Raw genomic sequence first — 20,322 nt, forward strand, 5'->3', positions numbered from 1 at the left:
TATCCAATTTATTGCAAGTAATCAAAATTATAATAAAAGTATACTATAATCAAAATAATTTAATTATTTTCATTAATTACTTTTGAAATTGAATCAGAACAATCCTTTGAGAAATCCTCGAAATCCGACTAGTTGTCTGGCACCATGTGAAAGATTTCCTTTTTTATTTAATTCCACAACGCATTCGATGGCGGCTTGTTCAATTTTCTTCGCGGCAGCATTCGTCGATGTTAAACGAAATACAAGTGCTGGGGCTGAGTGGCTAATCCTCTTGGTCGCAGGGGCTGATAACCAGATGATAACCAGCTTTTATCCATTAAATCCATTAACGCCGCCGACGGATAATCGGTTTCTATGGCGCCGCACTGACGGCTAGCTGTTAGGATTTATATCATAGAGTCGCGATTGTATGGACCGAATCAATTGACATTTGCACAACATTCCCAGAATTCCAATCATTCGTTGGATTTTCAATAGATTTGAAATTGATTTATTTTTAATAAAAATAATTAACAAAAAAATTAAAATAGAAATTAAACAATTTCGGAAAAAAATTGTATATTTGATCAATTAAATTATATATAAAAATTGCAAACAATTAAAGATACGATCTTGATATTAAATAAACGTTTAGACTGTTTGCTGTGCTGTACTTGACCGAGACACTACTGTGTCTCTTGATATGACATTTAATTGATGTGACTTACAAGGAACATATCACAACTGTCCGGAACCGATTTGATTCTCCTTGAAATATGTTGTTAAACGCAAAAATCTAAGAGACACGGTTTTTTATACGTGCGCAATCTCATGTTTAAGTAAAACACTCCTTTGAAAAGAAACGATATTTTCCTTTGGGGTTGAATGTCGTCAAAAGAGATAGAAAAAAAAGAGATGGAAAAAAAATTGTTAAACGAAAGTTTAACGGTTTGAAAAGTACTTTTATGGAAAAAACTTTTTAATTTTTTTTCAAAAAACCCCCACCACCCAAAATTTTTTTCAATATTTTATAATTTTTTTTCACCAAATTAAAGTGCTCTTGAAGCCGTTAAACTTTTATTTAACAATTTTTTTTATCTCTTATTAGTTTCGACGATATTTGATCCTAAAGGAAAATACCATTTTTTTTCAAAAGGGTGTTTTATCCCTTAAACAGGAGATTGCGCACGTATAAAAAAATACGTGCCTCCTAGATTTTTTGTGTTTAACAACATATTTCAAGGAGTGGCAAAATTGGTTTTGACAGTTGTGACATGTCCCTGGTTAGTTTCAAATAATTTGATCTCTTTATCATTTAGTATAAATTTTATCTATACAAATTTAAAAAAAATTGGGGGTGCGTTATTTGTTTCGTTGTTACGAGAAGACGAGTAACTATACACCATTTTCATTTCATATAATCTATATAATTATGAATATAGACCCTTTTTAAATTTTACCTACAACTCTAAAATCGCGAATTAATTTCAATGAATTTAAGTTGATAATGAATGTCTTCAATGAGAAACATGCTGCGAATATTACTATAGTGATATATTCTTGCCTGGTATGCGCAATAAATCGTATGTCATTAGCTTCACGATGGTAAAGCACCTAATTTTCTTTCTTGCTGCACACGCAATTACTATCTAAAGCCACGTGCTACAATATATCATAGTACAAGCAAAGCACTTTATATAGAGTGTCCCGTAAAATCTGTTATCATATAGTAACGTAATATATTTTCTTTATCGAATTTTAAGAGTATCCTGTTTTAATGAACATCTGATTGGATACCGACTTTTAATAATTCAAATTTTCAAATAGTGTCTTAATAATAAAATATCTTAATAATAAAATCAACGTAATCAACGTATTTTCTGTTTAAAAAATGCGAGGAAAGATACATTTTATATAGGCACCTTGTATAACAAGCGTTGTCTTGTTAAGAAAGCGCGGAAGTAATTATTACGGAATATAAATCGGCTCGAGAAGAGTCAGAGTGAAATTCGTCTGCCGTACGAAGAAGCAAACACGAAATGGGTTATCACGTGGGAAAATAAGAATCTCCTTGATCCGGATATATAATAATCTGCTTGTTTTTGTTCGCTAAGATAACGGCAATTACTATTATTCACCATCCGTGCGCGGATTTTTATTTTTAGGAATATACTTTACGCCTTCAAGAAAGCACCAACAAAGAGCATAAATAAAGAATAAGAGAGAGAGAGAGAGAGAGAGAGAGAAACAAGGGTCCTGCCTTACGAAGCGATGAAGTTTTCGACTAAGCTTGTAATCCCCTTAGGGAAGTAATTCTGATAAGCCAACTCAGGACTGGGATTATTCGTTGGATAGCGGCAAATTAAATAATGAATTTTATAGTGATTTTACAAAAGCCATCCATTTGTCTATTAATATTGTGCAATTTTTTATCATTTGCTGACGTCAATCATTTTAGATTACTTATTAAATCATATATGAATAAACAATTTTATTTATGAATAAACATTTGAAAAAAAAAAATTATAATATAATCTTAATAATTTTCTATTCAAACTATTTCATTAAAATTTTAATATACATATATAGACATACATATGTGTGTGTATATACATATATGTAATCATAAAAAATATATCCAATTATTTTTTAATATCAATCATATGATTGTGAATTCTATTTATTTGATATCCAAAATTTAATCTCTCGAAAAGTTCTTTTTTTCTATCACTTATACTTCTAAAATTTTGGAATTTTTCTACATATCACATTTCAGCTATTGTATAAGAAAGGATTGATTCTAATTTAGCTCAAAAACCTGTTACTAAAATTAAAATCATCAGTTTTACACGATTAGCCGAATATATGTCTGGCATATTTCTCTGTTTAAAATTTTCATTAAATGAAATATGAGATGAAATTGCTGAAATCGATTAATAACGTCAATATTCGTTGCGTTTCACGTCCCATTAACCGTATGTTTTCTATTCAGATCGTTCTTCGTCATGTAGATATTTGAAAAGTGATGTCATCGTTTTTTTCACCCTTTTTTCACAGCGACAGCTTAATTTCTACGCCAGCAGGCATAGAAATGTTCTATTCTACTGCTGGCAGACTGTTTAATTTCGCTCATGTTGTGAAATAATGCACATCTTAAGAAAAAACAAATTATCGAGATATCACTGATTTTTCTTCTACAAAAAATTTTATTAATTTTAAATTTATCATTAATTTAAGATTTAAATAAGTACTTAAGATTATATTGTTCGCAATATAATAATCAATGTTATATATTCCATGTAGTCAATCTTTGTAAAAATTATTTATTTAATTACAAGTAAAATATATTACAACCTTCCTTTATTAATGATATAAAATAATACTTTTAAAATAATATTGGTATTATTGTTTTGTTTTTAATTTCAACAAAATATTTGAATGCGTGTAACACATTTTACTTTTTTTACTAACTGACGTAACTTTGAATTATTCATCACATACACACACACATTCGTCTTATCTATCTAATTAATCCTTTTATAGTATAGCACTTTATTTTCTATCCCCGCCAATCATTGTCCATTAATTTGCATTAACGAGCGTGCCTCCCTTACAAGCTCTCCGAAGATATCGTGTCCGGTCATCGAAAGTCTTTACTTTGCAATGTCATGCTTTTCGATATTACATAGGAAGATTTTTTAAGGATGAGTGAAAGTATATACCTAATTGACGTATAGAATGATCACATTACTTTATTATTATTCTACATAGTCTGATTAGATGATAGCAGGTTAATAAAAACAAGGTGTCTGCCTTAGAAAAACAAGGAAAACTGGGAATTCTTAGAGATTTCTTTTATATCTGTAGAAAAATCCAGAAAGTTTCGTGGAATTTCATTGGAATTCAGGGAATTTTTTCAAAAATTCTCTCTGATCATTTTAGTTTTATATTGCAAACAGTCAGTCGTGTGAATAAAACTAGCGTCTCACTTTGTGGAAATTCATCAATTGTTAAAAATTTTGACTTTATTTTTAATATTTTTAAGAGTATTATTTTTAAGAGCATTATTTTTAGAATTCTTGATAGATTAAAACAAATAGTACCTGCCATTAAAATAATGACCCGGGAAAAAATCGGGATAGAGACGTCAAGTTCACACTGCATCTCACTTTGTCCCTCGATGATTTTTTTAGCATTCTTGCCAGATTTTAAGCGCTTGAGAAATTCTATAATAGTTCTACAACAAGTTCTATGTGTAAAAATTATTAGAATATTAATTATACAAATTATATTACCCGAGACGCCAGATAGGTACCGAGGTGGAACGTTGTCGTATTTCGATAGTACTATAGGTTTTTAATGACATTTCGTATTATATCAACGTTTCAATTTAATTTGTTTAATACATATTTTAATAATAATTTTTACGCATACTTGGATTTCTTTTCAAAAAGTATAAGTGATTGCAACGACACAAAAAAATGACACAAAATCTCATTTAAAGGCGATAGAACAATCGAAATATCTCCAGCATCTCCTCTCGATACTTGTAAGTGCGTTTGGCGTCTCGACCAATCTCTAAAAAATTTTTTAAATCTCTAATAATTTTAAAAAGTTTAATAAATATTCTAATAATTTTTATCCATAGAACTCTGGAAATTAAAAGTAATTACAGATTGATACGAAATCTCATTAAAATCGATAGAATTATCGAAATATAACTAACGTCTCATTTCGGTGTTTAAACGTTTGACGTTTTTGGCGAACTAATTTGTTTAATAAATATTCTAACAATTTTTATGTATATAACTCTCTCTCTCTTTCTCTTTTTGGAAATTAGAAATGATTGCAAAATAACAAACACAAATCTCATTAAATGCAACTATTGAAATATGACGTATTGGCAATTTGATTTCTTTAATTAATATTCTTATCTTTTTTACGTATAGAAGAATTTTGTGTAAAACTCTTGTGTTTTTATAAAACTATTGTGAAACTCTTAAGCGCTTAAAATCTGACAAGAAATGTTTAGAAAATCGCCGGCAGACAAAATGAGACGCAGCGTGAACTTGGCATCTCAGTTTGCCCTCAGCAAGTTTCTTTATTTAATGACCAAACTAATTGGTTAATTTATTAATTTCGAAAAACTCTAGAAATTATTAAAAATAAAGCCAGAACTCTCAACAATTAGTGAGTTTCCACGAAGTAAGACGCCAGCTTCACACACACACACACACAGCAGTCAGCCAACCAAACAAATTATGCGTTTAAAATATATTATAAATATGTAAAAAATATATAAATATATATATATATATATATATTTTTTTTATGTTTATATATATTCAATGTCTTAACATAATATTGAAATGCATATTCTTTGTAATTTTTAACGATAAAGAAATGAGGAAGATGAAAATTTTATGCAAGTAAAAAATGGTTATCTTATAAAAGTTATTCAGTCTTTTTTAGTACATTTACAAATCTAGAAACTTGAAACTTAAAAGGCTCTGTGTTTTTCATTTATATGAATGAAAAACATTAGAAAATGTAATTAAATCAATTTATTTTTAAAGAAAATTGTATTTACAAAAATCTTGAAAATATTCTTTTTATTTGCAATCTTGAAAAAAATACCTGGAAAATCAAGAAATTTTCAGGGAATTCTTTTTACAAAATTTGAGTAAACACACTGAAAAAAACAAACAGTAGTAATACTGTAATGCAACTATTAGAAGCAATTTATTTTCCCCTACACACACACACAAATTAAATTATCCTATCATTTCAGCGCAGTAGTGCTACTGCAACATTGATCAGACTGACTTCAGTAGAATCACCAAGGATATTGGTCGGACCAATTTCCGCAAGACTACCACACATTGGTCAGACCGAAGTCCTCTGGTGGTTCTCGTATTTGTCTGCTAAACTATGCACGACAACTATGTTCTTGACTAGAGAGAGAATTCATCTCTAAATCGATGAAATTAAACGGTTGCCAATTCTATATCTAATTTTGCATCTAATATTATATTAAAAGTTTTAATGTACACACACACTACTATATAATAAGATATATATAAAATCCCATTTAATAACATATTTATCTTTTATGTAGAATATCCAGAAAAGTTGGCAAAACATAATCATTTAGTGTCATTATTTTATTTTGAGTCATTTTCATATTATTACGAGGCCATTTCAATTTTAGTCGAAGTATCGCTATTCCGACGTTCAGAAACAGAACAATTTAACGTCTTTGACCGAAGTTGCGTCCACGTGTCGTTATTAAACGTCTTGTAACAGCGCAGCGTATCGATCAGTTCGTATTCTAAATTACTCCACGTTTCTCGTAAAATTAAATAACACCTACATATTTGCCGTCAGGAACATCGCGCGATAAATAGGGAATCTGACAAGCGTCCGTACAAGTGTGTAGTAATCGTAGACCACTTTAGCATACATACCGACCGTATTCGCAGTTGCTCGATAACATGACAATACCAAAAGATAGGAAGACAAAATAGCGATATTTGTGTGTCACGGCCATTATGGTGTTGTAATCGCGCATCTACTTGAAAGTAGATATTTATCACGATGTAGGAAAGTACACCTGTGCGCAATTATTTTTAATTCAACTTCTTCTTACGAGTATCGTGACGGATGGTAATTTACCGTTCTATAAATATTTGAAAGTCGCTTAGAGAAATTTTATAGGAAAATGCATCTATAGACAACATAGTATTACGTAATTTCATGCTGTTTGCTTATACAAATGCGTGTTTGAAATTTTCCTTGATTTTATATAAAAGATAAAAAGAAAGATGAGAATAGCGTCGAAGATGAATATAATTATTCTCGTTTTAACGTATACGCGCTACGAAGATTTTCTTTGATATTCTGCGTAATTACATTCCGCCGAATCTCGATTAAAGTTGCTTGTTCTTATGCTCCATTACAATTTATTCGCGCTTTGACATTAATTGATTAAACAAAATTTATTAGAAAATTTTTTAATGATATATAAAAGCACATATCATATAAAGCGTCAAAATTAATTTACGAGTCCAAAATTGAAATTATGCGAAAGAAAAAAAAAAAATTGTTTAGTTCATTTTTGAAGTATCTTTCACATATTATGTGCTATTTTTTCGATTTATCCTTTATGCTTTATGTATGAAAGGCAAGGCTGGATTTCGAGGGTTGACAAGCAGCCGCTCGAGAATCGAAGAGTTTCTATTTGTGCTCGTCGGCGCGTTCGAAATCCTACTGTTGTCTAATGAAAAAGACAAAGTTACGGATCGACACCTCGCGCTAGTCGAGTCAACATCGAGGTCGCATCTTTTTCCGTGCTAAAAAGAGGCAATACCGTAAAAAATATAGAAGTCTTCACAGAGTATTATAGGGAGAAAAATCCATCGTTCTTTGATTTTTGATAAAGGAAAAGATTGTCACTCTGACTGATGATACTCACGTTTGAACCTCTGTAAGATATTCTTTTTCTTTCTCTTTTTACTAGTGAACGAAAAGTCATCAAAGAAATTAATTCTATTTTACTCTTTTACGACATTTTATGTTTTTTTATTGCTGTGAATAATCACATATATATATAATACACATATATAATAAAATTATTTTTTGATATAATTAATATCGCATTCGATATTTTTTCATACATATCATATTTCTAATTATTTATCCCAAAAGCATCAAATAAATGTATTGATATTTTTAATATTTTAAAAAAATTATTATATGTATATAACTTAGCAATAACTTTTATGGAAATATAGAAATAAATTGCAAATTATTGATTAGACTTGCAAAGAGTTGGAAAACAATTTAATGTAATGTATTAATTGATTTTTACAAAGAATATAACACAGCTGCGCAGAGCTTTTAATAATAATTATCTAACAATAAGTAGTTTACACAGAAACTTTGTTTCTTATAAGAAGAAAAGTCGTTAAAATGTGTTTATCTTTCTCAATTATCTCTGAAGAAAACCTTTGTTGGTTGCAACAGGTTTTTTTTTTATTTAATTAAAATAATTATAATTATAAAATAAATTTTAAAAATGCTAACATTTATTTAAATTTGAAACATTTTTTTCCCGATTATATGTAATTTTACGAAACTTTAGCTTCGTAAAATTGGAAATCAAGTATATTGGACACAGGTATATTTATACGAACATTTTTGATCATTACGAGAATTGACATTTCCAAAGTCGGCAATATATGCTATGCAGGTGGATCGAGAGGCGCGGAAGGGAACGACCGGCATTAATTAAAACCGCCGATCGTGTGGAGCGAACAACCGACGCGACGGCTCGCGCTATCACCTCCTCGCGACCCTATATCGCTTGTACCGCGAGTAAACAGTGCTGTTGCTATCAACGGCTATGTCTGTTGTGTGCTCGCACTCTCACGTCCTTTCGCGTCCCTGCGTCGCCGTCGCCGTCGCCGTCGCCGTGCCATATCTGTCGACTCTCGTATCTATCGTGTCTTTCACATGCACCACAAAACGTGACGTCTGTCGATGCTCGCAAACGTGATCACAACGAGATCGGTTTGGGATTGTAATCGATCCAAAAGCGGATCGAGTTCTTCAATGAAATTTTCCATTTACGTCAGCGATTAAGTCTATATATTGTTTCCGCTCTTTCGCTCCTACAGGATTAAACTGATCATTTTCCTGGACTTTTTCTATATTTAAATTATAGAAATAATTTAAAAAATAGATGTAGGCCCTATATAAATTAATTAATTAATATTTGTCATATTATATGATATAAGAATCCCTCTTCTAAAAAAGACATGTTATTTACATATTGTTACCTCTTTTCCGAGATGCTAATTGGTTTCGATGTTTCGTTGTAAAGTGCCTTAATACGACTTGCCTCGCGCGTGTCGTCCGTAGCTGTCAAATTTTGACAGTTTATGTGACAACTTGTAAAAAAATTTAATTAAAGAAAAGTTAAAAAAAAGTTAAAGAAAACGAAAAAGAGAAAAAGAGAGACAAAAAAAGGTACATAAATTATACAATGCATGTAATGTATGATGAACCTATGTATAAATTTTTTCCGTGATTTTATATATATATATATATATATATATATATATATATATATATATATATATTTAATATGTAATTTATATTTGTGTAATTAATAGAAAAAAGAAGAGATGGAAGAAAGAAGGAGAAGGGATGTAATATTAAATAAAGAAAGAGAAAGAGAGAGAGAGAGAGAGAGAGAGAGAGAGAAAGAAAGAAAGAAAAAGGAAAAAAGGATGGTTTCTTAAAGCTAATTGTAAATATTAAAATTAAATATTCAACAATCAATTAGCATTGCGGAAAAGAAATTTTAACTTTAACTTAACGTACACGATAAAAACCATACAACACAATATAAACATACATAAAATAAATGGCGCGCGCTTAAAATGTTCTAGTATAATAAAAAAAAGATAAAAACGAAATCTTTTGGCTGAAATATCGTGGAGCTGTATTCAGCGTAGGATTCTATAGTAATTCGTATACGTGTGTTTTTCTCTCCCTGTATTTTTCTTCACGACCTAATACATTAGACTCAAATGTAATCTAAATACATTACAAAGAAGAGTTTACGTTGTTATTAGCCATTTTCTTTGGTAGCCAACTATTTTTCTGCCGATAGCAAAGCGTTTACGTGTTGCGAAACGACGGTCTGCGTCGGATTATACCGGCCATGGTTACTCAACGGGCGTATTTGCTTAATCGCCATAAGCCGCGTGCCCATAAATCGCGTATAATCTTTATGTCCATATCGCACAGTTGTTTAATCCCTGAGTTGAGTAATGCGTTAAACGGAGAATAAGAAAGTCAGTGTCCTTCCTCCCTCCCCCCATGTTAATTCGCGTATACGTGAATTCGCCTCTTTGTGCCAACAAAAGAGGTTTTAAAGAGAACGTTGTTCACTTCCTCAACCTCTTTTGACATTTCATCCTTCTCATTTGTATTCGTATAGTGTAAAATTTTTTTTCGTCTCGAGAACGCTTACATATGCAGCATAACACTTGCCGATGTTCGTTGAATATATCGGATTATCGAGATCGCATTAATGCACTTGACATGGGCGCACAGAGTGTCGTGAAAATGAACGTATGCAACTTGAAACTGCAATCCACTGCAATCTGAATACCAAAACAATAGAAGGTATATTAAAACAAAACGTGCAAAACATTTTCGCGCGGAAGTATTTCTTTTAACAGACTGTGTAGCTACACATATGCGAAAATATCCTTGATATTCTGATACTACGATCTAATTTTATTTCAACTACGCCATTTGTTTATTGAATGTATCATATCAATATTTCTTTTCACATTATTTTAACAATGTTAGTTAATTTATTTTGGAATATTCTTTTTCGGTATAGCTGTATATATATATATATATATCAAACACGAGAAAAATTGAAATTTATTTGTTATTACGTCGATCTAATTTTGAACGCGGAGGCAATTAATCATGAAAACAATTAAACCCGTGAGTTTAATAATAATTCCCTAAATCGGCGTATAAAGCAGAGATATTGGATTTTTAGCTAAAAAATATTTTTCGTTAACGAGATCGGAAGGATTTCGGAGAAAAACGCGGATAAAAATTAATTATTCCTACTGACTTTTGTATGTCACTCGCGCTACGCGCTACGTATGTATCCTCGGTCGGCGCGGAATTTATGAAATATGAAGTTTGATATACATGTGCGAAATTGCTGTCATCGCTGACGGCGCTTCGCATGTGGAACACTTCCAAAAGCATTTCTGCCACGTCGAAGTGACATGCATGGCGTAACATGTCCAGAAATGGTCCCGAGACACGATGACTACGACGAGAACTTGGCGAATTTGCGGTGTATCTTACTTTATCATATAGTAACGCTATATTGGAACACAGGTGCGATGGTACCCCGTTTAACTTGCGCTCGATAATCCGACCGGACCTGCATCGCTTGATTGCACGCTGTTTCGCATGCCGCGGATCGCAACAATAAACCACAAGTGCCAGCAGTTGCATACGAACGGTAGGATATTACTTGAATTAATGACGCCAATTATCCATTTAGAGTTTGCAGTCTTGGAAATTTGACATTTACAATGAACGCTAAGGTACGTTGCTTGCAACGTAAACATAACAACTGCATTTATATCCTTTAAATCGCTCGCTGTAAAGAAAGTTCTGAATCGAAATTTTTATACATGTATCATTATATATTATTTTATGTACCTGTGATTATATATTTTTATAATTATTGTTTTTTACTTTGATGTAAATTTTACATAAATATTATTTGCGACTAAAAATCTATCTATCTCTTTTAGTTAATGAAAAAATTGGTTTTTTCCTCATTCAAGCTCTTCGTTACTGTTATTGATTATCGCGAGAAAATATTTTGTGTACATTTTTATCATATGTTATTGCAAACAATTTTATGCAAATATCAGCAACGTTATTCAACAAACTTATCCATATCATGCAAATAGTTATTCAATAAATATTCTTGAATATCTCTTGAATATTTATTACAGTTATTGGTATTATCATAGAGGCATTTTTTGAACATATACATATATAAATAAATTATACAACATGCATATATTATTTTTGTTTAAGAAATAATACATTTTTTCTCAAAGAAATTCTTTTCTCCAAAAAAAATATATATAACACACATGTATGGTATATATTAAATCATATTTATTATTTACCTAAATTCTCTTTCTTAGAGAAGTTATAATAAGAAGCCTCTAATTATAATTTATTTTGATGTCGTTCAGCGTGCTCGTGTTATTTAAAAAGCAAATGCAATATGCAAATTCCTCTGAGAACAACCGCAGTTGCTTAGGATTAAAAATTCAGGCGAGTGAAAAAGTAGCCAGATATATAACTTTAAAAGTAACTCTAAAAATAAATTATTTTACATAAGTTACCTTTTGATTACATTCCCTATTTCTAAAGTGGCTCTGAGGGAGAAAGGGATTTAGAATGCAACACACAACACAACACAACAACAACAACAATAAGAACAACGTAATTCATGATGTAGAGATACTTGTTGTTTCCTAGAACACTGCACAATCCACAAATCGCCTCTTCCAAGAGCAAGATCATCTCGTCGGCCAACGGCAAATGCGCCGTTGGGTTAACAGAATTACATCGGCTCGGCAAATTAGTGCATTTGAAGTAAACACTCGAGCAAATTTATAGGCGGTCATCCCACGTTCCTGCGCTCTTGTGCCTTCGAGCCAGCGCTGGTACAAAAGGATGTTCCTGACAGCAGTTTCGGTTCGTTTCGACATTACAGTTCTACATGTGTTAATTAAACTTTAACCAGAGCGATCATAAACTCGTGGATCAGCATCTTCATGACTGACGTTGAGATTAATCGACAAAATGTCAATTTCATTTATCGATTATAAATGTCTCTCCACATGCACACACAGTGCAAATATTTTTAATCTCTCTTACAATTTAAGAGAATATATATGACAAACGTCATATATTGATTCTTAATATTCATTTTTCCACCTGTATTTTTTTGCCTGACTTTTTAATGCGCATTTCTCTTACAACACAGAATTTTTAATGAAATTAAGATTCTGATTATTTCACTAGGCGACAATTTATTGAAAAACTCCAAAGTTTATAAGATTCTCACGATATCTCTGATACCAAGAACTAATTATAAAGAGAAAGCTCTGTTTTTCTTTTGAAATTATTGATATTACGCAATATTAAAATCTCATTATACATAACGTTTTACAAAATATCAAGAGAAATATGATTTTAATACAATTAAGTTTTGAATATTTTAGAAAATATAGGAAATATATTGCGTGAATATATAATAGATAAAATAATTTAAAATAATTTTTTCTTTAATTTTTATATTGTGTATCAAACGTACACGTATTTCGACGCAGAACTATAGAAATTTAAATCATTCTATATGTAATCGTTTATCTCTGAGATTAAAAAATTAAATTGTCACGATGAGACTTAATTGAACCGAGTCGCGCGAGTCATCCCGCCGGGGACAGAGTTTTAATTTTTCGATTCCCTTCTCAAATATCCGCAAGGCTCTTTTGTTCAGCGACCCGAGCTTCGGCTTTTCAACTATCAACTTGCTAATTAATCCTATCAGCGTGACTGAATATTCGGCTGTGTTCGATGATGCGTAATAAATTCACCGGTCCCGCTGGAGGATACTTAAACGCAAAAGTTAGATTAATGTTAATACTGTCGAATAAATACACGTGCAGATCAAATATATACTCTGTCGATATGGATATTTTTTTTATAACACGATATAAAGCTATAATCTTGTTCAATCGTTTGTAATATGGCACTTGATGTTATATGAGGGATAACGTAACGAAGCTTGTAAACGTGATATTACAAGGGAAATATTTTGGAGCTTATCTGTTATCATGCCGTAAGCACACAACGCTTAACACAAATGCCTTTAAAAAAAACCGTTCGTGCTGTCCGATGTATTCGCGAGTTGTTTAAACGTGATATTACGTTATTAATTATTCTTCCCCTGCCACTGTGAAATGTAAATTTTTCACTTGAAAAAACGAAAAATTCTTATATTATGTTCTTAAAAAATATTTTAGAATCATCCTGTATTTTTATAATCAAACTACGATCTCATGTGCGTACGCAAATAAAATTATTTAAATTATTACAAAAAATTCTATACAATATCTTGTAAAATACAGTTACAAAATAAAATTGCACAAAAAGTTGCGTAAATATTTTAGATCGATGCAATAGGTCGCCGGCATAGGAAAAAAAAACATTTATTTTATATTAACTAAATTACAACATAAGACGCGCGCACGTTTATATATCGCAAGGAGATGTGTAATGTAAAATATTCTCAAAATAAACAGTCACGCATGTACGTTTATATATTGTAAACATTATATAACATTTAACATTAACCCCTTTCAAGTTTCATTTTATTATACGGTGTCGTAATAAAAAGAATATATCTTCCTTCAACATATTATAATAAGGAAATTTCGCATTCTGATAGAAAATATGGGCTACACATATATTGAATACTAAGGGAATTACATCGAACTTTCAGTATACGTCAGTAACAATGTTACGTATAGCTAACCGCTATTAGAACGCTTAACTGTACAGGTCCTCGTGTGTACTAGCTCAAGAGTTTAACGGGGACGAATTATGATGAAATGATCGATCGCATGTTCGCTTGCACCATAATTCATTGCAACCTTAATTCATTAATATATTCCACAAGGTAATCATCTTTTTTTCAGCATAAATCGAATCTATCAAAATCAAACAACTTGGAAAAGTATATTTTCATGGAAAAGTCGGCAATTCTAGGAATAAGTAACTATAAAACCCGCGCGTTTTGCAGAGTGCTTAGAGAAGATTAGATTGAACAGGACGTCTTCGGAATATGCGGGATGCATTGCATTTTATGATTCCCATACTTGATCGACCGTTCGTTTTCATTCGAAATTGAATAATCGGATCAAACCGGACCGGTAGGAATTCCGGCTTAGTAAGTAGCTGCAGGGCTACCTCCTCCGAGATAAATTTCAATCCTCCGCACTTTATTGACAGGCGTGTTCGCGCCAGTGTTCTTTTTCGCCAGGCCGATGAGCAAGATTTATATTATATCCACGTTTAGATGGGAATCGCAAACGGAATCCGATGCCAGCCACTGTGATGGGAATCGCAAATAGTGTCTACGATCGAGCGTTACATGTATCTCGCTATATCACGCGATCGATCACGCGCGAGATCGCGTGAGACACGTAATATTTTACGGGGACGAAAGTATCTCAACGCTATTGAGAAGATTGGTTATATTGCTCTCCTTCTTTCTCAAGCTCTTTTAAAATCATATATGGTTTTTTTTTTTTTTTTTTTTTTTTTAGTTTCGTCTCTTTATTTTCTTATACTATACTATGATAATTAAAATGTATACTAAAACCTGTGACTTGACTTGAATGGAAATGGAAAAAGAATTACTGTACTTTTTTTAATCAAGTTTCTCGCCAAGTATCAACCTTTTTATTTAATAAACTTAAATATTATCCACTAATGAGAAAATTACTAATGCAAGAGAATAGAGCCCCACGTTATTTCATTATCGTGTACGCGTCTACGGTCGCTTTGCGAATTATGGATCATTAGACATTCACAGTTATGTGTGTATATATATGTATATATATATATAAAACATTAGTTGATCGTTAATTTCATATTCTTGTCCCGCTCGCTGTTTCGCTATTAACGACGACACTTGTCACGCGTACCTATCGAAAGCCAGCTGTGTTGCCAACGTTGTATGTTAATCAAGCAACTTCCCAGGTCGGCGGTATTCCACGCGACGTAGTGTAGACGCGTGTATCTCTATATGGCCCGTAATTTACTGTGCATCAATAAAACAATGATGGCGCGATGTTGGCACGAGGGCTGGAAATTACACAAATTGTACGGGGCGTGCGTTGACGTGAATCCATCGCGACTACAAACTAAATGTTGTTGCATGGGATTTGTTTAATTCGCCAGTGTATCGCGGTACATTAATCTACGCAATTGCAACCTTCGCGGAAGGGACATCGGGCAACGCGATTTCTATTAAGATCGCGCGCAGTCGTTGTCTGTAACATCAGTTGATGATGTGAGCACTCGGATGAAATCTTAATTAAGATTTTCAATAACGAATGGTGATTTCAAGAAAAAATAATATTTCTGTTCTATTACTTTTATAAATGTTATAGAAACAGATATTGATATTTTTTTAATTTATCAATTTTAATAATTGTATATACAATAAGTTAAATAATTAATTTTCATCATTTTTTTGTTTTTTATATTAATTTTACAACTATTAAAAGTACGATTTTCTTTCGATTGTAATAGTTTCGTTCGTGAAATAAATTTATTTATTAAATATTTATTTGCTTCTCTGATATCTGGACGATTAAGTTGGATTTATATGGGAAAAAAAAAACCGGAAATAGTGTGTTGTCAACAATATTGTCTCTTTCTCTCACTCTCTCTTTATTACAAACGAAGAAAAGTATTGGTTTGATTGAAATAGTCTTGCGTTTCTATCACGCAAGTTTAGTTATTTATTGAATATTTTCTTCATCGATTGTGCACCAGAACGTCATTTTCTCTCATCCGAGACCGCACATTGCTTCCAGACGGAACCGTGAATAATTTATGGAATTCGGGTCGTAGGGTAACGTCAGTTGCATTTGATTCGGAATAATCACGGCAGGACTAACATTTAATGAAGCGTGCGATTGCGGCAGCTGTTTCTGAAAATTACTCAACATTTGTTCGAGGTCTTGATAGATCAATTTAATCCAACTTCAACGAATATATCATGAGTTATCAAGTTTCCGTTCAATATCTTTCTAGTAATTTAAGTTTACACATTTCAAGAACAAAAATAAATAAAATTTGCACACACGCAGAAAGAGAAAAAAAAATATTTCAGGAAAACCTATATACACACACACACATATATATACATACGAATATATACGTACGACAATTTTTAAAATAAGATTAATAAATAAAATAAAATATTTATTTAATAATTTGAAAATATATATTGGCTCCAATATTTACAAACATGTAATTATAAATTGGCCGTAGAGCCATGCGCAGATGTTAGTGCGTAAAATTTCTTTTTTAGGAATTAATTCCTTTGCGAAATTATATATTCTCTTGGTTCGAGAATTCTATAATCCTTCTTTACCCCCTTAAAGAGGAATAATATTTATTTCCTTCTAATATTTATTTCTTGTTAGATAATTATAGGATATAGAATATTATTTGAGTCTATTATTTTTTTAAATAAAAAAAAAATTTTTACATTTGTCAAGTGTCCTCCGCATTTATCCTAGATTGCTCTAGTCAATCACGCAAGTTTCGCATCGCTGTTTGCACCATGTTGTCTGATATGACTGTATTTTTTTTTCTGTATATTGGCCCTGAGTTTATTAATATTTGACAAATGTGAAATTTTTTTTTTATTTAAAAAAATGACGAAATGAAGTAATATACTCTTTGTGACAGTCCAGATCCTATTGTTATGTCTAACAGATATAAATATATTTAAGTTATATTTCATTTATTTATTTTATTTTGAAATTCATTATATAGGTTTTTGTGACTTACTTTGTATATATATTTTTTTTTCTTTTTTTTTGTTTCAGATTTTCCCGCTTTTATCGGATCTGTGATAACAACGTGTATGATAGAATTGGAGATAGCTTATTTTGAGACGCGATTTATGTTCTCTCTGTTGGGAACCGCAACGGTTGCGACTTTTGATAAGCGACGACGACGATTTACAATATTTACGATTTCGTTTGCGGATTCGTTTAAGAATTCAATTCTGGTTCTATCAACGGATGATATAAAACGGTTACACGTTAGTTGAGAGACTTATAATGGTTACATCGGTCATTAATTATTCAGTGCGATGGTGCGAGAATGGTTTATATCGATGTAGATGAGATAAACTGGAAAGATAATGCACATATTTGCTTGGAGATTATGTTGTCCGACGCGAAATTAAACTTTTTTATTAGAACTTATTTTCATCGCTTCTACCGCCGCTGTTGTTTACTCGGAAGTAATTTTATCGTAGCTTAGATTTGTGATTTATTTGATTAGCTGGATTAAAAAAAGCATGATATTATATTGATAGGTATAAAAAAGAGAAAAGTAAGAGAAAAATATTAAAGCCAATAAAACTACAAGTTGCGTGATTAAATCAAAATAAAAACTGTATGGAAAAAATTGTGCGCAACGTATATTACGCGATATTAATTAAACTCAAATTATAGTTGTAATAAGTATATAAATTTAGTGTTAATCAATACATACTTTTTATAGTCTGGATAATTTGTTTCTAATGTATATAATCGCATAATTAAATTTCAATCGATCAAGCTCTTCTACATCGCAATTGAGTAATCGTTTCAATCTCAACGATAATTTATCCTCGACGCGGAAATCTTCATTTCCGGTGTGATCGTCAGACAATCATGCGCCTATTCATTCCGCATTTGCCCTTTCCATTAAAATCTGATCACGACGCACGGAAGAGATTAAAGCAGGAATTTTATTGGCGTTTGTAAAATTCATAAGCGAGAGCAGAAACGCCGGGTGACGATATGTGTACATTATAGGGGCTTAAAGCGACAACGAGGGTGAAAAATCGAAAATGAACTTTGCATGGAAGGATGGAGCGTCCGTTGGGGAAGAATTCACGCGCTCTCGTCGCTCTCGCAATCAATATGATATGGGAATTGATATTTACGAGACGGGAGTTTCGAACCTCCCATTTTCTCCGATGCAGTTCCTCTGATGCAGTTTCCGGCCTTCTCACGGCGTACAAATTCGTCTCGCGTGCAAGCGAGCCCTCGTGAATAATGTATAGAGGTAGTGCTCGACGATCTCGGCTTAACGCTAAAACGAGCCGATGGCTTCTCCAGAATCGAGGATAGAAAAGCGAGAGCGACGCGAAATCATAATCTATGATAAGATGATACTTTTTGGCAGACGTGTGTGTATGTACGTGCATACCTGAGAATCAGCTTTTTTTTCTAATGAATATTTCATCACGATATATGAATAGTTGAATTCCGGAAGCACGTATATTTTTATGTAATTGCATCGTATAGATATACGTATAGATACACGTTTCCGTAACTGCGGCAAGAGTTTTAAATTCGCAATGGATTATATTTGGACGTGAAACGTGGATAAAATTATATGTGTAATTTGTAGTCGGCTCTTTCACAGCCAGCATGCGTCGTAAGAAAAGTTCAATCACATTTGTTAGTGTTTTGCATTAAAACTAAAATTTTTCAATTTAAACTCGAGTAACTTTAATCTCAACTATGTCAAGTTTACGTCAGAACAATTTCATTTCTTATTCTTGGAACTATTTGTCTTTCAAAATAAAAGTGTTTTCGTCAAGTGACGACTGTTCTGATTAAAGTTGACTTTAAATTTGTTGCAAAAAAATTGTTTAAGTCTTCTAAAATATGATTCTCTCTAATTCCTACAACTTTTAAAATATTTTCATCAGCTCCGGTATTACATACATGTGTACCGCGTATATTGCTTCATCTATTTACAGTTTATTATTTACAAATTATTAATTACCTTCTCAATGGTACGCCCGAAACAATATCTCTCTGACAAATGCCCTAAAGAACACTTTGATCAATCGTAGAAAGGAGAAAGAGCAAACGAATGCAACCTGACGCGAATCGTGGGTTGTATCCAGAACTAATTACGAGCTATTTTCTGCTCGGAGATCGTCTTTAATTTGCGACTATTGTCTGATGTATCGGCGCGTATTGGCATTTGTTCCTAATTTGGCATCGCATTATTGGTCGCAATATCACAATCACGCAATTTCATCGCGCGCGTGTCGCTTACAGAGAAAAAGAGAGAGTGTGTGTGTGTGTGTGTGTGTATGTGCAAAGTGCGCACGCGAATATTCATGCGACAATAGTTTACAGATCGCCCCTATCCGATTTTATCCCGGTACGATACGCAATTGACATGGCACGAGTTTTGAGTTTTAGCACAGTGTTTCGTTGTACTTAATTTAACTATGTATTGTCGAGAAAAAAATGGATTTATTTGATTATAAGTATATAAGATTATATTTTTAGTCATATACATATATAATTACATTCGAAATTTGGCGCGATTGTATATGCGGATTTATAATACAATCACGTTAAACAGATGTAACCAAATATAATGTTACATTCATTCTTTCTCGGATTGCTACTGTACACGAAAAAGGATCGCACGTGCAAGGCATAATATCGAATAAACTATTTGAATGAATAACGAACCTCATGCATAGACAAGTTGTACTGAAAATATCAGAAATATAATAATGCTGATGTAAATATCGTATTTTCGTTACTTTTGTAACGTTATTTAAAAGTACTTAATACTTTCCCTGCATCACGTGTTATGACACCATTTGCTGGTTTCAATATTTACGTTACACAATATTACGTCCATGTTATAATACGTATCTACTTTATCTGAAATTCATAGCTTGAAATAACAAGTTATATATAAAAATATTTTTTCTACAAGAAGTTTTAAAAAATTGAGAATTCTAACTCAAAAGAACTGAATCAGAAAATGAATTAATTTTTTTAAATTTTATTACTTATTGTTAGATTTTTTCGTAAAGATACTAAAATACGTTGTATTTTTTTTTTTTTTTTTTTTGATTGAATTTCC

The 20,322-nt window shown here is 31.9% G+C and overlaps 1 protein-coding gene and 1 long non-coding RNA gene across 4 annotated transcripts in view; one reads left to right on the forward strand and one right to left on the reverse strand.

The window, feature by feature from the left end:
- LOC140668383 (uncharacterized) overlaps positions 1-20,322 on the forward strand; it is a 100,664-nt gene that overhangs the window by 53,135 nt on the left and 27,207 nt on the right. The window contains exon 4 of one of the 2 annotated variants that reach the window (XR_012047169.1): positions 17,250-18,132. The exons of the other annotated variant lie outside the window; for it this stretch is intronic. This is a non-coding gene — a long non-coding RNA (uncharacterized lncRNA). Of the gene's footprint in view, positions 1-17,249; positions 18,133-20,322 lie in introns of those variants that run through there. 2 annotated transcript variants of the gene reach the window in all.
- LOC140668381 (prolactin-releasing peptide receptor) overlaps positions 1-20,322 on the reverse strand; it is a 64,825-nt gene that overhangs the window by 12,707 nt on the left and 31,796 nt on the right. The window lies entirely within an intron of this gene.

Source organism: Anoplolepis gracilipes, chromosome 8 (genome assembly GCF_047496725.1).
Source record: "Anoplolepis gracilipes chromosome 8, ASM4749672v1, whole genome shotgun sequence".
In the NCBI taxonomy this organism is placed as follows: Eukaryota; Metazoa; Arthropoda; class Insecta; order Hymenoptera; family Formicidae; genus Anoplolepis; species Anoplolepis gracilipes.